The sequence below is a fragment of the Buteo buteo genome, chromosome 5, assembly GCF_964188355.1.
Source record: "Buteo buteo chromosome 5, bButBut1.hap1.1, whole genome shotgun sequence".
Taxonomy (NCBI): domain Eukaryota; kingdom Metazoa; phylum Chordata; class Aves; order Accipitriformes; family Accipitridae; genus Buteo; species Buteo buteo.
The window spans coordinates 41,557,849-41,581,266 of record NC_134175.1 but is presented as its reverse complement, the minus strand read 5'-3'; the positions used below and the strand labels follow the sequence as shown (position 1 = coordinate 41,581,266).

Here is a 23,418-nt window from a genome sequence, read left to right as displayed (position 1 = left end):
CTTGTATGAGCAATATCATAACTATTAGTTCGTCTTTTTTTCATAAACCTATGTTTAAGTCTATTCTCCAGCTTTTCGACAGTGCCAAAGAATTACCAAACATGCACCATATGATTGCTTATGATCTCTGGTTCCTTCTGGTGCACACCGAATAATGTCATCAAAGTCAGTGCCATTCTGTCTGTCGTGTTTGGCCAAATATGAGAGCAGAATTTCTCCCACTGAGAACCTTAATGTGCTGTATTTGAAGATTGACTTTTTGGAGCAACCAGAGTTTGACTGGCCAAAGCAATCAGTGTGTTGCCTAGCCAGGCAGCCTAGGGAACCCAACTGTAAGAAGTGAAAAGCTTCTAATGAGAACTGAGGTTGAAAGCATTTCTCGGGGTTGATGTAGCACTCAAGAACTCAGTGCTTTGTGGAATTGGAGCATCCTCAGAAATAAGCAATGGCACATGCTGACTGCCCCTCTGTCCTCCCCACAATAATGACTTCCTCTTTTCACCTAAAAAAAAAGAGAAAATAAGTAATTATGCGTTAGTCCCACTTTTCAGTGGTATTTTGAACAAAATGCCTCCCACGGAGCAGAATAACTGGGGGGATGAGAGCTGTGCATGTGTATAGTATGCCCAAAAATATTTACGTATATGTTCATTATTTTTTTCCCCGTAATATCCCTTGCTTTTAAGCCGATAAAACATTTTGAAACACTTGGATTGGCTTTTCTGTCCTGCTCCCGGCACCAAATCGCCCATTTTAGTGATTCCATGCAGATTAGGAATTTGGAAAAAAAAGAACATTGCAGCCACTTTCAGCTCATCTCTTAAAGGACATTGAGTTTTGCTTCCACTGTTTTTGAATTCAACAGGCTGCAGAAGGACTGGGTGTCATTTAGCTATTAAAGATTTTTGTTTTCCTGATCATTGTGAGGTAGCATCATTAACACAGGCAAATTACCATGCTTCACTGTGCTGTATCCATGGTACATTAGAGGCCCTTTCCCATTGGTAAAGCTGAGTCTATTCTTCTGTAAAATGAGGGGCCCATTGGCAGTTCTTTGGCAAGTGAGACACAGGGACTATTTAATGAGAAGAAGAGTGGTCTAATAAGGGGGAAAAAGTTGAACATGACAAGTGCAGGGAAAGATAGCAGAAGGCTGATTTATAAATCACTGCATAATTGGGCCAAAATATTCATCTGTTTTCACAGGGCCAGGGAAGAAGGGGGCTGCAGTTTGGGGGTAAATGAGTAACATGATTTTTCCAAAGTACATTTTAGAAAAGTCAAGCACTCTGTTCCATTTCTCTTCCCCATACCAAGTGCTGTGCTTTCAGACTAATGGAAACTGGTTTGTATTGCTTAATTTTCTTCTTTGAAATGGTGTATTGGCTTTTGGTGAAGAAATTGGACTTATGCTTGAATACGTCTGGATTTTACAAATAGGTTTTTAGTTTAATAAGATGAAACCAATTAACCAGAAAAGTCATTGCCAATGGATTTTACAAGTACATAAAAATATATTGCTTTTTCTTGAAGCATTTCATCACCCTTTTAAATGTTCCCTTTTCTTTCCTTTGCCACCAGTGACAAAGCACTGTGATGAATTTATCCCCTCATGCCTTTTCCTGAAGACATTGATCTCTGGCCCTGATCATGTGTGTGTATGTGGGGGGCTGTAGGTATGTGCATATGCATCTATTTATTTCTGTCTTGCTTTGCCCTTGGTGGTGTTCAGTGCATTTAACTTGTGGCCTGAGAAAAAACAGAGCACACAAGCTATAAAAAGGTGTTCTTAAAAGATGATTTGAAGTGGCACAGGACCCAAGGGCTAATGAGCAATCTCTCAAAACCAGGTGTTAATGCAACCACTGAAACATTTGGTGTAGCAGTGACGTTGAGGAAGGCAGTAGCACCTGATTTTTACGCCACTGCATCCCTGGGCGAGGAAGCATCTCCTGGAAGCTCTTCTGTGGTCCCTCATTATGCCAGCTTTGCCTCGCAAGTGAGGGTAGGGACACGGACAGGGACACATCGTCCTGCAGCAGCATGGAGGTCTGTGGAAATGAGGTCTGGTCTCTGCCTGCCTGTCTCTGAACAGTATTGCTCATTTAATCACCTTTAGCAATATTTTACTTCCACTCTGAATAATTAAATTGGAGGGAATTTCAATATGAGGCCCTGCCAGCCTCCTCTACCCCTAAATTTCCATCAACTGTCTGCCTGCGAGAGGGCTGGGTGACACACAGGACATGGGTGCACGCTGAGGAACTACAGGATTTCTCCTTCCATTACCTCAGCCTTCCCCATTCCCTCATAGCCTTGCCTTCTGGTTAAATTGCAAAGGATATTAACTTCTATGAGCATGTGGGGCGGTAACCCAGGCAGGCATCGCCTTGGGATGACATGGTTTTCCCTGCTCTGATCAGCTCTGTGTAAACTGAAGCAAAAAGAGTCTGCTTTGATCCCTAATAACTTTGCTAGTTTGCTTTAGTTACCAGCTGATACAGAGATGACTAAAGTGTGGTACTTTGGGGTAAAACAGGTTGTCTGTCCAAATACATGGCATATGACACACAAAATTAGCTATTGCAAACAGACACCTCTGTTCATACCAGCTTTGCCCGATCCTTCAAGAAAACAACTGTATCATCTGAAAGAATAACAAACACTAAATTTTGGTAACAGGAAAAGCTTTAATTCTCTTCTTCCGTAAGCAATGGGAGTGTCCTGCAGGGCAGTGCCCTTTTTGCATCCTTGCTTCCATTTAGCAGTGGTTCTCACATTTTAAAAATAAGTCTAGATATTTTACCATCAGCCTGACATCATCACTAACGCTCTGCTTATTTACCATTTAGTGGTGATCTAGTTAAAGGAAATGATTACATGGAGGGCTTTAAAGGAGATACCCCTTTCAATGGGGTGTGAACTTCAACACAAACCAAACACTTGCTTCAAGTCCTCCTGGATTTGTGAAACTCTCTCACTTAACCACACCAAGTTGTGAATGATGCTGCCCTTTCAAAAAGCCAGGACAGCCCAACACCTCCTTCCAGTAGCTGTGGTGTGAGCAGCGTGTGCTGGTTTACATCCAAGCTCTTCCATTGCTTATTTAATTCTCACTTTTTTTTTTGGCCTTTGTTGAATTCCTAGGCTGTCCCTCATATTAAAATGACCTTGTTCCTCCAGGGAAACCTCCCCCCATTCAAACAAATGCTACCAACACCAAATAACTGCTTTGTGGTATCCAGTTTTGTCCTGCATTTGTTTTAAAGCTTCCCAGGAACCCTTGGCTACTTTGCGCAAACTGTTAACTTGAGGGTAATAATTTTGTCTGGGTTTTGTCACAGAAATTCAATTAAGGAGGATTATGAACACAGTTGTAGGCCTGTTTCATTTACAGTTGCAAATGAAACCCAGGCCACACACTGATCGTTTATATAGGAAAGGAGATGCTGTGTAGTTTTGAGTGGCTGAATTACCTGCATGTTCCTTTGTGTGGCTTCAGTTATTGCAGAAGGGAGGGGAGGGAGACTTGCAAAATGAATAAAGGACTGACGGAAAGGCGGGAAGGAAATCACCAAGGGAAAAACTACCCCCAGTGCTTTTCCCTAGGAGGCACACTTCCCGTCTACACATAATAAACTCCACGGGGAATTTCTTCCTCCTTAGAAAACATATCCCGAAGGGCAAGAGTGAGTAGTCCTTTATTTATTTATTTATGGTTAACAAAGAGCAATATTCTGTTTTCGTGGCCTTGGTTTGGCTCCAAGTCCCAGAGCCACCAGGGGCAAGGCATACGGTTTCACTTTTTTTCAGGTTTTATTTCTGGGCCATGCAAGCCAACTTTTTTATTCCTTTTTTCTCTTTCCAGGTTTTTCTGTAAGCAGCTGAATTCCCCAGGTAGGAAAGGGGAGAGGAGGGGGAAGGGAGGAGAGGACCTTTACCAGATTGGAGCAAAATGATAGCTGCTGCAGAGGCTGGCTCCTGGTGGAAGTAGCATGTTTGGAGATAATGAAAGAAGAAGGGGTTTTGTTTATTTTGTGGGATGCCTTTTTTAGTTATGAAGGGCAAAACAAAGGCAAAACTTGCCTTGATGTCTTCTGATGAAATGTCTGTGTTTGTAAAGGAGCAATATATCTCAGCTTTGCTTTGCAACAATAAACTTTGGAATTACTTTACACCACTCTGGAGATATGTGAAGGGCATGGCACTTGGTCATCTCTTCTTCCTTATACAGGCTTTGTCCCACAGCTTTGGGCTCTGTCCTCTAACCCTTTGGCTGGGAAATCCCACACTGATTTCCCTGGGTTGTTGCCAGCCTGAAGACATGGAGGATGTGGCCTCCTATTACTAATAAGGCTTAGCTCTCATCTACTAAATTTTATTCATACGGAATTATCACCATTTTGCAGGTGGGGAAGAGAGAGGTAGCCAAAGGTGGAAACACAGCCCCAGCTGAGTCAAGAACAGGAACAGTCCCAGTCTGTTCCTTAAGTATCTCCTGCTAGTGAGCGCTGGAGTGTCTGCTAAGGGATCTACACCATGCATCACCTTTGATTAAAGCTCTCCTCAAGTATACTCTATTTAACAACTTGTTTTCTTCTTGATTTTTACTTTCTTCATGATTCTTCAGTTCCAGGAAGGGTTTTACTGTCCTTACTGTGGTTTCAACTACGTGCCCAAAAGGCTTACTGGATTCTTCACCAGATAAGGGGAAATAAGCTCTTTTGTTTCTAGCTTTAGATCAGACACTGTTTCCATACATCTCTTTGTATAGAGCCTTGACACTGTTGAAGACTGAAAAAGAAGCCAGCAGCTTATTAACTCTCAAAAACTTCAGCGAAATTCACTGGAAGTGATGCAGTGAAGTGTGAACAATATCTACTTTTGCTCCACATCCAGGGCAACTCATCCTGTGGTGAGGGGCTGTTACAGCAATTTATATTTCTCAGTTGTTTTGTGGTGGAGTTGTCTTGTGTCAGATTAAACTTGTTGTGAGAGCTTGTTGTTGAGACAAAACCTGGATGAAAAAAACCAAAAGGCCTTATGTAAAGGCCGATCTGTGAGTCTCTTGCTTTTGGGGCATCTTTTCTGAAGAAGTTGGGACAATTGAATTCAGTGCCCTCATCATCTTTCAGTCCGGATGAACATGACTTTGGAGTGGGTATTATGGCTAGATGGATTTGAGTTTGAATTACCTTGCAAAAGTCAGTGGGTTCATGTTGACACAAAAACAGTGGGGGAGAAAAGGAGGAGAATCAAGATTTTACATAACTATCAGGTTATTTTGTTACAACTGATTGAGGTGACGTATCATAATCCAGTTTTGTTGTGTAGTGGAGGAAGGAGACGAGCATCTCCAGGGTGTCACTCATCAGAAGGGTGTTCCCACAGGTGACAAGAGCTGACCTTTGAGCGTGCTGATCTCCTCCTGCTGACATACCAACTGCCTTGCTGCCTAGCCTAGCCCAGCTTTCAGGTGAATAAAGTAGGGTGAGATGAATCTCTGCCTACGTTTCAATCACATGTTTTATATTTGGTAAAACATATAAAATTAGCCCTTTTTTAGCATCTCTCAATCTGTAGATAGTAAAGTTAGATCCTTAGCCAGCATAAATGAGCTAAACTGAAGTGCTGAAGAGCTGATTTTGATGGAGTAACTTCTGCTTTGCTCCAGTTCAAGCAGAGTCAAATCTCTGTGGAGTTTTTGGGGGGTTGTTCCAGTAGTACCCCTAAGCTTAGTGCCTAAACGTCAGCAAAGGGCTGCATGGTATGTAAGGTACACATGATTTCATATGATGCCTTATGTTTTGCATAAAGTGCTTTTAGATTCATGACATCTGGCAGCATTGGCCTCTCCAAGTGTAGCAGAGAAATAATCCTTTCAAATCAGCTCTGATGGCGAGTGAAATGTTTTTCACTAGCCTAGTTTAAAAATCATATCAGAGTCTTTCCCTCCTGTGGCTGCTAACTGGTTTAGCACAAACAATGCACACCGGCAGTAGCCATTTTAGCAGTTTCCCTGGAACTTGCTGTACATTTTTCATTCTTTTCTTTCTTCTTTTTTTTCTTTGAACAAGTTTTTTTTACACAGAAGGAAAAGTGTGTAGTTGAATCATAAAGCTAGATAAAGTATTGTGAGCCTGTGTTGGATTGAGGTCCTTTTCAGCCAAATAATGACTTTTTCTACTTATAATGGAAGAATTGAAAGAGATGTGGGAAAGTAAGACTGAAGCACACTTGGGAGCCTATATTTCAGTAACGAGGAGGAGGCTGACCATTAATATGGGAATTAATAACCCTCCAAAGCCACCTCTTTTGAGCAGCTGCAGTAGGAACTGGCAGTGCAGAATGCACAGACTAATTCTCTTTCAGAGCAGCTAAAATTAAATGTTTGTTACAGCTTTATGTACGTACACTCTCAGCGGGGGCCGTTTTCCTTCCCTTTAGGCAAACTCGGAAAGGGAAGAACATTTAACAGCCTCAAACCACCCAGTCTGTGTGCCATATGTATGCACCACTGAGCCATGCCCGGGTTGTCAGTGCTTAGACTTCCTGAAAGGTGGAATCTGGACTGGTTGCTAGCAATCCATGTCGTTAGAGGCACCAGAGCAAAATGTTAATATTGATCAGAAAGGGAAGGTTTGCCATTGTAAGCAAACGGAGAAGATCCATCATGTGTTTTCACAGATGATAAAAGGCTAACAGTGGCAGTCTGCTTATCAAATAACTAGATTTATTGAAATAGCCTGTGCTCTCATTAAATAGTTTTCTTTTTATGTTTTCATTTTATTTCATCTTACTGAAGGTGTCTGGGTTTTTTCCCAAACCTACTATTACTGCCATGGCAAACTGGCTAATTTAGATAATTTCTTCTGTTAATGCTTAAAAGAATCATGGACTGCAGTGTTCTCTTCTCGCTGATGTAGTGGGACCTCAGCGCAAAGCCAGTCCCTGTCATGAAATCTGAGCTTCCTGGAAAATTATAAAATCAATGTAATAATTATAAGTTTGTTCCATGCAAGATGATAGTGCTAGGGGAAGTGTGGCTACACATTTCATTTAGCATAAGCCTAGTGCCCTCTGCTATGCACAGAAAACGGGGTAGGATCGATCATTTTTAATCACTAGAGAGGAATAAAATGCAGAAACAAAAATGTTGCTAGCATGGTATGACATCCCTGTGCTGAAGGGACTGTTCCTTTCATGGCTCAGCAAGGTACCTCATTTTGTGTTTTTGTTCCCAGGGGAACAAGCTGCTGCTTTCCTCCTTTTCTGAAAAAGTTTGTAAGATGAGAAGTGGAATATTAATAATTGAAAATGCAAGTTGCAGTAATGCCATTTGCATAAGGTTGTTTCTTGACCCATGGAGGATATTCACTGTTTGTTGGAGAAAAGATCAGCAGAGGAACTGTGGGAGCCTGATGGATCTAAAAGGCTACCTGGCAATAAACATGTTTCTCAAATGAATCTTAATGTGGTTCCCAAGTCTGGAGTTCTCTATTTATAGTCTGCCCTTTTTCCTGGAGGACCTGTGATACTATCAAGAGAATCAATTCCCCCCAGCATGGGATATGGTGGCAGTAAGTAGGCATTAGAATGGAGAGAGGGTTTTTCGACAAAGGACATGGAGACAAATCCTTCCTCCTGCAGAATTTGCTTTGTGAAGTTTAACAGTCCCAGTGACCTTCACTGGGAAGGCCCTTCTCCAAAGACATTTTAATGGTGAACTGCATGGAGTTTACCTGTCTGCTGCAGCAGGGGTTAAGACTGAGTTGACTCTGCTGATATTTTAACCTATGGTTTCAGGAATTGTGGTGGGGTTTTGTTTGGCTTTTGGGGGATTTCTTTGTTAAGCCAGGTGCTTATGCTGCAGAGCCATCCTTCCATGCTGTTTTGAATGCTAGCAGTACCGAAACATTACTCATAAAGTGCACACACTGTTACGATTCCTGACTTTAACTCTTAGCATATTTATAGGCCTCATTTCCATTTTTTGTGGTCTCATTAATGGAACAGCAATAATAAATTGAAATGTTAATAGGCGATCATTTCACCAACAGCAGAAGGTATTAACGAACTTGATAAGATAGTTGAAAGGAAAATAACTTTTTAGTAGTGTAATTTTTTTTAACCATAGCCCCGATTGTCTCCTTCCAAACATGTGTAATTGGGCCAGTTTTGAAATTATGAACATAATTTCATATAGACATTTTTTTTTATCAGCTTCCTGGATGCCTTGCATGGGAGATGGGCCATCTGCAGAAATTCCAGTGGGGGCAGCCAGTCTGGAAGTTGAAGCATGAGCAGACTTTGCTGTAGTCATGGCGGTAATGATAGAAACCCAGAAAGCACCTTTTCTCTATGTGAGTGAATGACCTTCATTAACATGGTGTGAAAAAGTGGTCCTCCGTGTATGAAGTGGGCAGTTCACATCCTGTTGTGAAGCACTTGGAGACAGTGTTCAGATATGGTCTCATATAGGAGTTAAATTCTGCAACAGACAAGGAAATTGTACTTACAGTCACAGATTTGCGGAAGGACCCTGAGAAGTCTCTTGGTGGCACTGGTAAAGTGGAGGGCTTTGAGTTAATGGAACACAGTAGGATTTTCAGGCTTGGTCAGTTAATATCTGTGGCGAGTTAGTATCTTCTGAGGGAGAGATGGTACACTGCAGGGCAATCCTCAGCTGGAAGTAAACAGTACCAGATGCTACCCAGGACCTTTCCCAGTGCTATACCTTGTTGAAGACCTCTGTGCTGGAGTTAGTAACAGCTGTAAGGACATTTCTATATGCATGTTTAGAAATTAAAGGCTAAAATTTGTAATAAATTTGCAGTAAATTTGCATTCTGGCCCCTGGTACAGAGCACCTGTTTGAGTGTTTTGCTGCTTAGTTCTAGAAAGTTTGTTCCCAATGAGTTTTCATCTCTCTGAGCACATGCCTTAATGCTTTTTGGATTTTGCTTACCCAGAAATATAGTATAAAAGTTTGAATTGGATTGGTTTTCACCACCCTTCTTTCTTTCTTTTTGTTAAACCGTAAGCTTAAAAGTACTAGAGTGGGTCAAGAACTGCATGTTTGAACTGGTTGTTTCCTGCAAGAGAACAGAGATTGGCATTTAAACGCGCCAATCATCTCATAATCAGTAACCTAGAAACTTAATGTAGTCTTGTGAGTACAAGTATATGCAATTTTTTGACAAAATAGAAAAAAAAATTTTCAAATGAGGGATATGATTGGTCTAATTCTCTCTTCTTTTGTAGATATCATTAATCTGAAAATTATTTCTGTGTGGTGCTGTTGTCTTGCTTCCATGCAGGCAAACTGCATGAGCATAAGTCCACTGAGCTAAGCACAGGATGAGCAAATACATATGGATATGAACAGATAAATGCCAATGCAGGGACATTTGAAACAGGGGGGAAAAAAAAAAGAAAAAAAAAAAGATATTATCTGTCTAGCCTTATTGACAAATAATCAGAAAAGTGAGTGGAAGTATTGTATTGCATTTTTTCTTGCTTAGGGCTTGATCCAAAACTCACCAAAATGAGTGGGAAACTTTCCATGATGTGCTTGAGCTTTGGGCTGGGACACCTGATCCACACTTACTCTTTCTCTGTCTCACTGCAACAAATTGCTAAGTGCCTCAGGCAAATAAAGATATTTTCATCAGCCAGCACTACCAACACTGCCTGGCACTGGCAAAGCAAACTTAAATCTGCTGTGGCTGTAATGACTCTTCAACATATAGAGAGGAAAACAGTTGCTTTGAGTAAGATGACATGGATATGGATACGGATGTGGATATCACCCAAGCACACGGCGTGGGGTTATGTGTTCGATAAGGTGTCATTTTTAGATATACAAGTGACCTTAAAATGCTTATACCAGTTTGCTGCATCATTGTCTTTTAAACTTGTTACTCTTGAGCTTCAGTTCAGTTGTATTTAATTTTCCCCTGGTTTTTTTATGTCTTATAAAGTTCAGTGTGTGCAGATTTGGTTTGGCGATGGAGGTGGAGCACAGCTGGTGGAGTGGAGGAGCAGGGAGGGAGCAGATCTTTTTAAAGCAGCTAAACTTGTAGCCAAAAAAGATACTGCATTTATAATGTTCCCATTCTTCTCAATACTTAACAAGAAAAATGATTGTGTGTGTGTGACGTGAATATTCAGCACAGAGCTTTGGTAGCTGACCGCTCTCTTTTCACAGCCATCCAACCGCACACACATTCCTAGGGGATTACCTCACTGCCAGCGCTCCTCAAAGTGTGGGATACGCCGAAGCCGACCAACTGCAAAGCTCCTTTCTGCTCACTGTGGTGCTGATTTTAGGCAATGACCTTTAAAACCACAAACCTAACCCTACATCTACCTCCAAAAAGATTTTTATCTGTTAGCTAAGTGGGAGAGATGCTGGGAGTGGAAATAGAGTAGAGTCTATAGGTTACATGTTGAAATTCCTCTCCAAGCTTTCTACTCCTCTTTGGCTCTAAACACTCAATAACTTGCCAGCCAGAGAATGTTTGTCCCTTCCTTCTCTCTCTCTTTTTTGTGTTCTTCCCTTGTTTTGCATATTCTGACAACACTGTTTACTTCAGCCTGCAGCTCCCACTGCTTTGTGTGCTTTCTCCCCATCTCACAATTGCACAAATAAATCACTGAGGAAAATTTGCATTTGATGGAAATTTTTAGGTGATATTAAGTTTTATGGGTGGAATATAATGTGTGTGAGTTAGCTTAATTAAACTGAGTTTTCATTTGTGACACAGAGGTCTTTATCTGTACAAGGCTATTTTTGTCTCTCATCTTTTTTGCTATTAAACATGCCAGTGGATTTGAAAACCCGAGGATGACAGGTCCCAGAAAGTATCATCTCTCTTGTATCAAAATATCTGCTTATGCCAAGCGGAGCAAATCGGCATCATCACAGAGCTGAACAGTTAATTTGTGCCAGGAATTTCTGAATGCCAGGCGGTCAGAGTCCGAGGCCCATATGTGTTGTAGCACCCTCTAGTCGCTCCGTTGGTAACTTGCCTCACTCTAGAGGAGAGATAAAGTCTGGCAAAATAATTTAGATCAAGTGAAATTTGATTAAAAGTTTGTCCAGAGTTTCTGTGCCCTGATACACTGCATAGGTTGAAAGCGGCTTCCTTCCCCCTCCCAAACAGTAGCGTGTGCCCCGGAGCCCTGCTGGATTCGGCTTTGGTGAGCGCAAAGTTTCTCTTGCCCTGCTGCTTGTCCTGCTGCTGCGGCAAAGCTTGCGGATGGGGCACGGTTCGCCATTGAGATTGCTGGGCCTGCTAACACATGCTGCCTGTTCTGCCACCCGGGTTGAGGTCCTAACACCTGCAAAGCCGTGGGGAGCACACGGGAAATTCGTCTCATCGGGTGCTGCAGCTTTGTTTCAGAGAGATGAGGAACCACCCTCCCAATTCCCATTTTCATCCCGCTCTTAAATACCTGAATTGAAGGAAAGGGCAGAAATACCATTATAACCTGGGTCACCCACCTAACTAGAGCATGTTTAATGCATACCACGGGCCAGGAACTCGGTCTGTGATATTTCTCCCTCCATGAGCATCAGGCTGGGCTGTAAGCCTCCTGCAGGATCCCCAGATCAGGCCTCCCAGAGCGCAGGTACTTGGGAGGGCTCTATATGAGTTCTGGCTTTTTGACTGTTTCTCTGGAACAAGACTGGCAAATTATAGCTTGAGATTGTCACACTGATTAATACTAATAATGCTGGTGCAGCTCCCCAAAGTGCATGAGGCACTGATGAAAGTGCTAGTTTCAATTTACTTATTTTTTCAGGCCAAAGATTTCAACATTTGCACAACTTCCTTCGCTGCCATTTTCCATGCAAAGGGCCTGCGTGCCCCTGAGACTGATACCGCATCTGCTCCTCTGCGAAGACAAAGATAAACTGGTTCATGGTGTGTTGTTATTTCGCTTGCTCTTCAGCATAAGAACAAGCAATAAGAATGCATTTAAGATGTTAATGAAATTAATGAAAGCCAGATCTTGGAAACAGCTGAGATTGTTGACTGTCTCAGGCAGATTTGTACTTCATTTTAATTACAGATGAGCCAGAACCAAAACCCTGATTAGAATTGCTCCAAATTTTGGATCCACATCTCTCAGCTTTGCAGTTTGGACCAGTTTCCAGCGTTTAATTCTCTTCCCGTTTTATTTTTCCTTCTGGTTTTACTCCAGGTGTTTTGATGTTTTCATTTTGTTTTTGTGAAAGACTGGCCTCAGTGACGGACATGAGACCTGCTGCCACAAGTCCCGCTGGGGCTGCAGAGGCATAATTTGGTAGCAGGACGTGCTGATACACACCAGGGGGAGCGTGTACTGGGCTGTGGGTTGATGAACATTTCTGTGCCATCTACGCAGGCAGGTGGCTGCCCCTACTGGCATTCTGGCAGCTCAATAAAATATGGTCCCTGGGAAGACCTCCCTTGGTTAAATGGCAAATGTCTTTCTGGCCTGAAACGGCCATGACTCTTGACCAGACCCCAGCCACAAATCTGACTAATGGTTTGTTACCATACCTTCGCCCGTAACGCCAGAAGACCCCATCGACGGCGCGGTGTTCTCAGTTTGCACATATATCAATTCCATTGCAGAATTTATACTTTGATTAAAAAGAAAAGCCTCTTGGAGACAGTGTATTAATAATGAACAAATTCCTTTTTATGTCTCCTGGATATAAGGGGACCTGAAGCCTCTCCCTGGGGAGACACAATGGTCTGAACAGCCCAGTTAGAAACCTCAGAGGCAGCAAGCACATGGAAAAGGCTGGTTTATTATCTTTGTTCTTTTGTTGCTATACTCAAATCCCAGGAACAGTGTTACTTTGGGCCATAGATATTGTGCTGTGTGTTTTTAGGGTAGGTTGAGAAAAACACCTGATCATAATGGCTTTAAAAACAGTGATAAAAGAGGGAGAGGAAAAAATAATTTACATTAAATGCTACAGTGCTTCATTTACACAATATAATAAAAAGCAAATTTTGTGATTCAAGTAATGATTGCAGGTTATTAAACTAGGTTTTAAAGACTTTATAGATGAAAAGCTTTTAATATGTGATGAACATGGATGATAGTGTGCTTGAAAATAGAATCTTTATTAAGTTTGACACATTTGTTCTCCACCCACCCACTTCCCTGCTACTTTACTTGGTCCCTGGATCACTATCACAAAAATGCGCCAGTGAGACAAAGCTTTAGCTGGGAGACTACATGGGAAAACACCACCTTCCATAGCTGCCGGGGCCTGGAGAACATGACATTTTGGGAAGAGGCTGTAGCAGCATGGATTCCTGCTGATTGGAGCAGGGGTCGTGGGGCAGCTAAAGCAGGTGGGGCTCCACTTCCAGAGCCAAATTCATCGCAGGATGGTTTCCATCTACGTGTGTAAGAGATCTCTCCTACATCGATCGTTGAAAGATTAAGCAGAGAGTTCACTGAGATGTGAAAGTTGCTTTCCCTGGACAGCCGTTCAGTTAGAAAATTGGCAGCTGGTGATGCTAGCAAGCGTTGGGGTTGATGGGCAGAGCTGAGCTGTGCTTCATTAGGGCCTGATTCAGAGCATATTGGCATCAGTGGGTGCCTCCTCACTGGCTTGAAGGATCTGGCCTGGGCAGTGGTGGAGTGAGAAACTTTGCTTCTTTATCTTTTGGAGGGTTAGATCTGACTGTCATCAGATTGGGACTTACTGACCTGGAGGGGAAGTGGAAGAGGGAGAGGCAGAGCTGTGCTGCTGAGCCATGCAGCAGATGGTAGAGCCTTCCTTCTCTCAACCGGTAATAAACTGATGCCGGTGTAAGGGAAACTGTTCCCACAGGTACTGCCTTTTGATTAGATATCTGAGAGTCATAAAAAACTTCCCATAATGAGGGTGAGCATATCAGACAGCCCTGCCCAACTACAGTTTTGGATAACTTAATTTTACCTGCTCAACTTGCCTCCTCGTTTCAGTGGAATATTCTGCTCTATTTTGCTAAATTATTAAAGACTGATGAGGTTTCCAACCTAGAAGTGGCTGCATTTCAGTGATGGATGAGTTGATTCTTGTGTGGATATAGTAATCAAGGCATTTTTAAGCATCTTCGGCATGAAAGGCACAATATAAATGTGAAATATTATTTTATGCCATGCAGCTGCTCAAATCTGAAATACACATTATGTCTCGGTAATATAGACAGTGCTTAAGACTGTTAAATTAAACTATTAAAGCCTATAGAAAAAACAGAGATGACAGAGTGCAAATTAAATCTGAATTATCGTTAAATTGCTGTGCCAGTAGTTTTCAAACTCATTCATAGTGACCTGGAAGAGAGCAGGGGGAGTGGAATGACATTCACATCTCCTAATTGGAATCATTATCTGTACTTTGTTATCATGCTGCCCACAACAAGGGCATGGCTGGGACAGCGGTGACTTGGGTAGGGCAGAAGGATGCCTGTGGACCACAGGGGATACATAGGGATGTAGTGAATGTCCTGCCATCTTTCTGATTTAAAGCCAGGACATGGCCAGGCCGTCACTTTGTCAGATAGATAGTTTTTAAAGGCAATAAATGACTGCAGGCTCTTTTCTGTGCAGGGCAACTGAGGTGGGAAAAGGGGGGCATGGTGCATGGCTGGGTTGTGCTTCTGAGAAACGTCGGTGTCCCAGGGACATGCCAGTCCTTCCTCCCCTCTTCTCTCCCCTCCTAACAGCCCAGCAACAGTGAGGGGCCTCACTGGACCAGGAGCTTGTGATAATTCCAGCTATGGGCCTTCAAGGAATATCAGGTGGAAAAGGAGTTTTTTAGCTCCTCTAAATGATCTGCCTGCCAAAACGCGAGCACATCTGACAGTACGTTCTCAGGTGCTTTGTCCGGTTCATTTATATGCAGTTGCAAGTGATGAAATTTTCAGAGCTTCCATTGGAAGTTTATCCCTGCCCCATTCTCTAATAAACACTCCACAGCGCATTTTAAAATTAAGATTTTGCCTTTGTTTTCCTCATGTCATTACTCATGATAGTATCTCTGTGTACCTCTAAAAAGTCCCTTTCCATCCTTAATCTTTACAAGCACTTGCACGCATGTGGGTATCTGTTTATTGTAAGTCAACCTCGTGCCAATCCATCAGTTTGCCTCTTGGAGCATTTTATGACAGCAGAAAGTGATTAATTTTCAAAGCAGACACAACCTTTAATCTGCAGAAAAGGAAACAAACTTTCCCCTGCTCCTTTGCTGATTGAATCTGGAAATGAATGAATGATACCCGACTCAAATGTGTTTCTAAAATAGTTTTCATTAAATATAATTGGTCAGTGCTGATCATCAAAAGTGTCTTGAAGATTGGCCTATATATATATATGGTACTAAAGTCAGAATGAGCTCAGTGATCGATATTCATCCAACATCTTAATCTGCTCAACAGTATTAAATGGATTTTCCCAATGTCCCCACAAAGCGAGGAAATAATGTAACTCTTGAGCAGGAATATTAAAGCAGAGAGGATAAATGTGATGTCCAAAGCAATGCCGAGCAGCTCCTGACTTGTATCTTTGTACCTGTCATCCCGCTGTTTGTCATCCTCAACTGATGCAGTTACAGCTGGGGAAAACTCCCTAGGATGGCCAAGAAAAGCCGGGGTTTGGCAAAATTGGAGGAAACACCTCAATGTGGCTTCCTCTGTATGTGCTTTTGTAGACCTAGATCTGTCAGCTGCTCGTCACCAGTGGCTGAACTGGGATTAAACCCGAGCGCACACACGGCCTTAGTTCTGAGTACAGTTTATCTGTTTTCTGGGTGGTTTATTAGCTGCTGGGCTCCAGTAGAAATGGTGGGGACACAAATCCCTGTCCTTAAGTCCATCCTTTGCTATACTGCTAAAATACATTTCCTGCTTCCAGCATGGGGCTGAACCTTGGTCCATGGGAAGCTAAACTCAAATATGCAAGTCATTTTACATACTCCTGCACTATAAAAATCATACTAATTTTATATACATATACAGTTAGCTCAGTAATGGCTAGAGATCTGTGTTTCTCCCTAGACTTACTGTAGGAAATCTTTTCAATTTCCCCGCTGCAAAACGAGAGGGTAACTAACAGTGTATTTAATTTAGTTATTTAAGGCCAAGCCTGCTACGGGACATTTGTCTGTGGCTATGACTTCTGGAGAGATTTGAATGAATGACCAAGAAGAATCTGAATCATCCAGTCATGCAAATTAAACTATTTCAATAATATGAGGGCTACTTTTCCTGATCCATAGTAATTGATGAGGCTCATTATATGTTAATATCACTCCTTTTTTTTAATCTTACATGTAATTTGCTACAGTGTTTCAATGTGAAGGTATTATTAAGATTCAGATGGCAATTTCATTCTAGACTGCTCTCTACAGTTGCTTAAATAAAAATTAGCGCTTGGGATGCTATTTTCTCTAGAGGCAGAAAAAAATATTCCTTTTGATACTTCAGATATAAATCCATTCAGCCACTGCTGAGTTTTCTAATTGTGAAAAAATGCAAAGTACTACCTCTTCCAGGCAAGCACTGCTTCTTTTCCCCCTCTGTGGTTCAGTGCCCCCGCTGAAGGTCTTGTGTTCACTGCAGCAGCTGGGGCTCAGTTCCTAAGTGCACAAACCCTCTGACTTTCATGTTGGCTGTGACCAGTGACCAGTTCCACCATCTGTATGTTAACGTTAATTATCAGTGTGCATGGCGCCTATGGGTACAGCAGCCAGCCACTCCAAGATCTGCACGACCAAGCTATCGGTGCACACATGCTGGCATGAACCTTCATGAAATTTCATTGACATTTTGCCAGGCTTTAAGGGTTTATGTGGGGCTTAAACTGGGCAAAAAGCCTTGGTGGTGAGGGCAGGAAAGGCACGTTGCGTGTCCATGTGCTTGTATGTGTGTCATCGCTTTGCGCTGATCCTCTTCTTTACGACCAGGCTCTAGCTGTATGTGGGATTTGATGACTGCCTACCAGTTGACTACACACATGAGCTTACGCCGGGGATGCAGCTCACTGTTGACAGAAACGCTTTGGAACGTAGCGTATGAAAAGAGCAAAACGAAATGTTTCTGTAATATCATGCGAGGAAAGACAAATGTGGGTGTACATGAAAACATCCAGGCGAGCCTGCCGACACAGGCAGGGGGAGACGGGAGTTTCTGTGCTTTTGTAAAGCAAGTGAAATAGTCACCACCTGGTAGTGGGAATTTCTGAAGTGGATGGCAAAATCTCATCTTTTTTTTATAGCAACCATTTTTTGGAAGAGATTGTTTTGTCGCTATTTCGTTTAGGCTGCCATCAGGTGCTTTATGAACCCCATTTCAGAGGTTTTCTTTGCTGGCTGCTTGAAGAGACCTGGGCCATGTGTCCAGAGCACAAACCTTGTGCTGGTGTGATCTGCAGCTGCCTGGCAGCGGTGTTGCTTGGCAGGGTAGACCAGGTCGTTTCTATACCCAAAGGGAAATGTGCATTTTATAGTGCTCTCGGTGCGAGGCCCCGTGGGGGTTCATAGGCTGTAACATACAGAAATTGTCCCACCAAAGCAATGCAGCTGCCCCAGGGGTAGAAGAAGAGTGGAAGAGGGGAGGCTGCCTGTGGCGGGGGCAGCAGCCACTATGTGGGCAGGGGGCAAAATCCCACCTCCACCCTGCTGCTGGAGTGGACCTGACGATGTGAGAACACCTTTTTCAGTGAGATAAATGCTGGGGGGTCTGTAAGAGCCAGAGTGATCATCAGCCTGCTGTGCAGTGGGGAGCACTGTGCAAAATCACTGAGTGGCTTTCTGCCTCAGTTTCCCCTCCTGTAAATTGGAGGAGATCTTTCCCAAACGTGCTGTAAAAATTATTGTGTTACAGTGATGCCATGGTGTGAGGGACCATGTGAGTCCTTCAGAGAGACAGCTTTCTGTCTGACACCTGCTTTAAAGATGTAGAAAGAGATGCAAAGATTTGGCTTCACTTTGCACCATGTGGGAAAGCAGGATGTGTCTTTCAAAAAGGAATTTATCACAGCGTTGTAGTTTTGAAGGACTGCAAGTGGTGTGGGTCCTATTCTCCCCTGGTGTAACTGCAGCTCCTGGGCCTGCCTCACACAATAGCGGGGGTTTGGGGTTGCCCGTCCATGCAGGTAGCTGCAGTGGGAGCGTGCTGTCTCTGTGCCATGTGTTGTACCGTAACGTGAGTTTTGGAATCTGGCCTGTTTTTAATAAATTGTACCTTTTCCTCAACTGCTTCCTGTCTAAATACTGTGCACTAACCCAAAAATGAGCAACCATCACAGCAGCTGTCAGTGAATTTTTGTATGTTCTCGGCAAAGACCCTCTGAGGAATTTCCTTATTAAAAAGCCAAGCTATCAAAAGTGCCTTTTCCTGCCAAAAAGGGCAAAAAGCAGAGAGAATTGAATGAATGTTCAGTGAAATTCTGTTGCAGTTTAACGAGACTGGGCCTTGGAAGGAGATGTCTCCTGGCTGGTGCCTGCTGCAAAGAGAGTCAAAAATAATATGCTAGAGTCTTGAGCATAAAACCTTTATCATCTTTGCTTTGACCCTTTTGGGGTATACCGGTACTTTGACATATTGCTGATGGATACTGTCAGCCCTGGAGCTGAGCTGGGATGGGGGAGTTTTGTAGGGCATCATGTGCAGTGAAATCTTGGCTACCCGTGGACAAACTCTAATCTGGGAGGCTGGGGAGTGTTGTTTCAGCCTTCAGTGCATTTCAGACTTGATCTTCAGGAGAGAAAGTACTGACCTCAGTTGTAAGAAAACAAGTTTAACACTAGCTGTGTCTGTAACTTTTGGTGATTGAGTAGAATGCACCAGGACTCTCCAGCCTGGAAAAGAGATGGACCAAGTGGGCATGTGGTGGAGATCCAGCAGACAGGAGAGGGCATGGAAGCAGGCAAGGAAGGGGGAAAGAGGAAGGATGTGGCTTCAGACACCTGGAAGTCACTGTTTTGCTTGCTGTGTTGTTTTATGGCTAATTCTAAAGGAGCATTGGTTAGATAATTGCTCTTGGAGGGAAACTGTGAGAAGATCAGGGCCAGGGGTGATAGCGGAGGAATTGGCCTAGAAAAGCATTAGGACAAGGCTTGATAGAAACAGTACCTGCATTTTTGCAAAGAAGGAAACAAAATGATCTGATTTGAAACGAGGGTGATGTTAAAGAGAAATACCGTGTCTGAGAGACAGATGAACTGATCACATGAATTAAGACTATTCATTTCAGCAGTACCACAGAAATGTGCTGTCTGCTTTTATTCCACCTCAACCTGGTTTTGGCCATTTTTATTCTGAGTCACTGCTGGAGACTGTCCTTTAGTGCTGCCCTGCAGTACAGAATTCAGGAGCAGGGCTCTTTTCCAGATCTAAGTCTTTCTATTATCTTATTTCTTTCCCAAGGGAGCAAAATTGATTCCCAATAAAGCAGCTGGTTGATTTTTAAGATTCTAGCGCTTGCCTATTTGTTTGATCTTTTGGTTTTCCATTTAACAGGTTGCTTGCTCTGTCCCGCCTCTAAATGACTTTCATCCAGTCTGTGGGCACGGACTGCAGCTCCACGTCCTGGCTATTGCACGCTGCACCCCTTCTCCAGGGCTTCTCACCGCATTGTTGGATATGAAGGCTAATGAAAAGTGTTGTTTCTCCTTGTCCTTCAGTGGATTTGATTTTTATTCATTTTGTCCATGTCTGTCAGGACTGGATGAGTGGAAGGGAAGGGGGAGTCACCAAAGCTCTTTTGTCACAGACCCTGAGCAAACTCTGCTTCACTCTCCCCTTACTCCCCAGAATATATTACCACTTTTTTTTCATACCCTTGCATTTTCTTTAAGTTTGTTTTTTTCCCTCCCATCATAGCCTTTAATCCTTGTTGCCTCGATTCTTTCTTTTGGCACTGAGAGATCCTCAGCTTTGAGGCATTTCCTATTTTAGTGAATATGTTTGGCAGTGATAAACATCAGAGCATGGTCCAGGCCAACAATGCAATACATACCTTGATATTTCTTATTTATTTCTGATTAATGTTCACACACTCAAGCCAGCCAGTTTCCAAGTTAGAACACTTTTTTGTCTGTCTCTGACCGCTGCAAACTCTTCCTTTTATGTAGAGGAGGAAACGTTTTTTCCTCCTGCTTTTAAAGGGGTGCAGTAGCACTAAGGAGGCTGGGTTAGGAAGCTGGCTGGTAACTTTGCACATTGTACACAGGTTTGAATAGGACAAAGTCTATACCCCAGAGTTACTTTGGTTGTGCAGCGCTAGGTATTTGTTTGCAAATGATGCAAAAGTGAGCGTAGCTATGTCTGGTATTCAGCATGATTTTTTAATACTTTTCTGAAGATAACTTGTATTCAGCAGGAAGTCAGTTATTTGACACACATACCCTTCTTGGGGGTAGTACATCCCTACAGGATTCCAGAAGGCTACTGGCAGAACAACTAAGGGTGCAGATTTTAAGCAGTGCTTTGGAGAGTTGCTTGCAACTCTCATTACTTGTTAGGAGAATAGAAATTGCCATGCCAGGTAAAACTGGCAATCATTCTTCTCTGATGTGCTGCCAGTGAGAGTATCCAATGTCGGATGCTTTAGGGAAGATGCAAGAAACTACGGTGTGCCGTAAGGGACCTTCCTCTGACTCACACCCATCAGAGCTGGCTGGTGCCCTGAAGCGTGTTGATGTAGCATAGACAGTGATTTTTAGCTCGTGACTGATGTTAGGAGTGAGTCGTCAGTGTTACGGAGCAGAGCAGTGATGGAGGCAAAGGTAGCTGGAGTGGTATGGCTTGGCCAAGTGTGGAATCAGGGAAGGTCAGAGTAAATTGAAGTAGTGCAGTGGAAATTCTCAATTTTCATTACATTTATCACTTACAATCCATACAGTCTAGTCCTTTCCTTTAATTGGATAAATTAAGTAAATCATTTATGCAAGTCCATAGGCAAATATTGCAATAATGTGTGTCTTAATTTGCTTAGAATTAAAATAAGCTTTGCTAGTGAGTTCTTCTGGTCTATCATGGAGCAGTGGAGACTTGTGAGCCTCTGAATTACTGTAGAACTTGAATGAAAAATAGGTGGGCTTTTTTCCTCATTACTTAACTAACCTAATTCTGCTTTCACTTTTAACTGCTTTTATATGTTTGGATGACTGGGATTTTGTTGTTCTTTCCTCCTGTATTTGAGCCAGCAGAGCAATCACTCCGTTTTGATCTAATAACCATGTAGGAGATGGGGGCTACTTGACTTCCTGTAATTTCTTGACCCACCACCTATTGAACAGAGAAGTAACACAGAATTGATACAGATGACTTGGCTATAAGATCTCAATATATAGGATGTCAGCATCAGCCTGAAATATCCTGCCTGGAGAGCGTCAGACGTGAGCATTGCCAACCCTGACATCACCTGCCTAGGGAGGCTGTGCCATATCAATTATTCTGGCAGGTGGTTCCCTGGAACAAAGAGAGATTAAATATCCCAAAGAATTTTACTCAGCTTTGTAAAACATTATTTAAAAGAACTTTCAAATAAGGTTTGTGTGTTTCTTGCTCTCTGGCTGTGTAATGACAGGACGCCAGGCATTGCTGGCTGATTTCATCTGTGCGGGAGACACAGATGCTGGCGTGGTGGTGAGGTGCTGCTCCTGTTTTTTAAGAGGACATTTGCTGAAGAGAGGCCTGCTCAAGCTGCAGAATTGCAGCAGCTTTAGCCATGGTTATGTGGACAAATCCATTTTCATTCAGCACTATCAGCAGAGTGAAACTGGGTAGGACTGCAAATTGTTGAGTACGTTGGCCCGTGGTGTAGCGGCCAATTTCACACTGCTGCCCTCAGGGACACGGCAGACGTTACTGCCGAGGCAGACTCACAGGCACTGCGATTCCACCTCTTGCTCTCCTCAGAAAGTAATCAACTCGACTTTGTGGGTTTGGATTTTTCTCTTGTGTTTCAAAGCTTCAGCACATCTCTTGGTTTTGGCTACAAAATAGTCCCCTGTAGAAGACTCTGTTAGCACAGGGACAATGCTTGTTACCCTCTACATTGAACTCTTGTATTCTGGTTTTCTGGGAACTTTGCTGTGTGTGGGATCCTCATCAGTAAAGCTGTGGTAATGCAGAAGTCAGCTTGTGCTGAATTGCCTGAATTTGGTGGCTAATCTGTACTGATGTCCATGCTGTCCCAGCTTGGCTGCTTTCCTTTCCAGATGGAGCTAGATGAGAGCTGGCCCATTTTTGTCTACGCTGTGGTATGAACTCTCTTGCAGTTGCATTAGAGTCTATGATGATGACAGCACCTATTTTGGGTGCTAAATGATGCTTAAAAAAAATTAAAAGGCAACTTTCAAAAAAGGAAAGGACAAAGAAAGGAAACAAAAGGAACATACCTAGGTCAGCTGCATGCACGATTTTTCACTGTTCTTGCAAGAGAATGGCAAACCTTTCTTTCCTCTGCAATTCCAAGCTGCTGAATTGCTCTGGGATCTCTGATTTACCCAAATATCCTCTCTCACACTGAAATCAGACTCTTAATTGCTTATACACTCTTCTTACAGTTGAAAATCCTAAGTCATTTTAGCATTTCATCTACTGTCTTTACTCCATTGAACAGAAATAATGGAAAGAAGATAGAGTGATAAAGAAAAACACCGATGGGAAGTAGAATGAAAACTGATTGATGAGACACAATGTAGTTAAGCAACAGATGTTAAGCACCGTTAACTGATTGTCTTATTATATTCTTCCAAAGGCTCATCTCCCCCGACCCTCACAGGCCGAGTGATCTGGATGTGCGTACGGCAAGTCAATGCAAATCAGAAGCAAAACATTTGCCCGTAGACTTATAAGGAGCTTTTCATTTAGACAGTGGTGGTATAAATGCCAGCCTGATCTGATCTATTAGTGCAGTTGAGTCTAACCTCTCTAGCCTTTTAAACATGGGAAAACAACAGCTCTAAGTGGCTGTGAGGTTTCAATTACATTTGCACCCCAGAGGGACGCAGCAGTGACCTGGTGCTGATGGATTCATGAGTATGTTATCTGACAGGAAGGCGGGTTTAAAAACAATTGCTGCAGCACGTGCTTAGTTATTACTTTAGACTACTTTACTTGGCTTGGACGTCTCTATTTTCTCTTCTCGGCAGGCTCAGGTAGTGCAGAGGATTCCTACCATTGATACAAAGATTATTTTCTCATAGTTGTTCCAGAAATCGAAATCAAAACAAAAGTCATTTTAGACATTAAAAAAACCCACACCAACATTTGAATCATCAGCATGGTGAGAAGCCTTTTACTTCAGATGTTTTTTTAAAAGCTGAGAAGATTCTTTTCTCTGACTAGTCTGAACAAGAGTGATTTCAAATGTAAAAGGATGAGTTAGATTTTTGTAAACACTTTTACAT

General features: G+C 42.7%; 1 protein-coding gene across 1 annotated transcript in view; it reads left to right on the top strand.

The window, feature by feature from the left end:
- SEMA5B (semaphorin 5B) overlaps positions 1–23,418 on the top strand; it is a 281,418-nt gene that overhangs the window by 92,009 nt on the left and 165,991 nt on the right. The window contains exon 3 of the mRNA XM_075028790.1: positions 8,224–8,363. The gene's annotated coding sequence lies outside the window, so the exon portion shown is untranslated. The remainder of the gene's footprint in view (positions 1–8,223; positions 8,364–23,418) is intronic.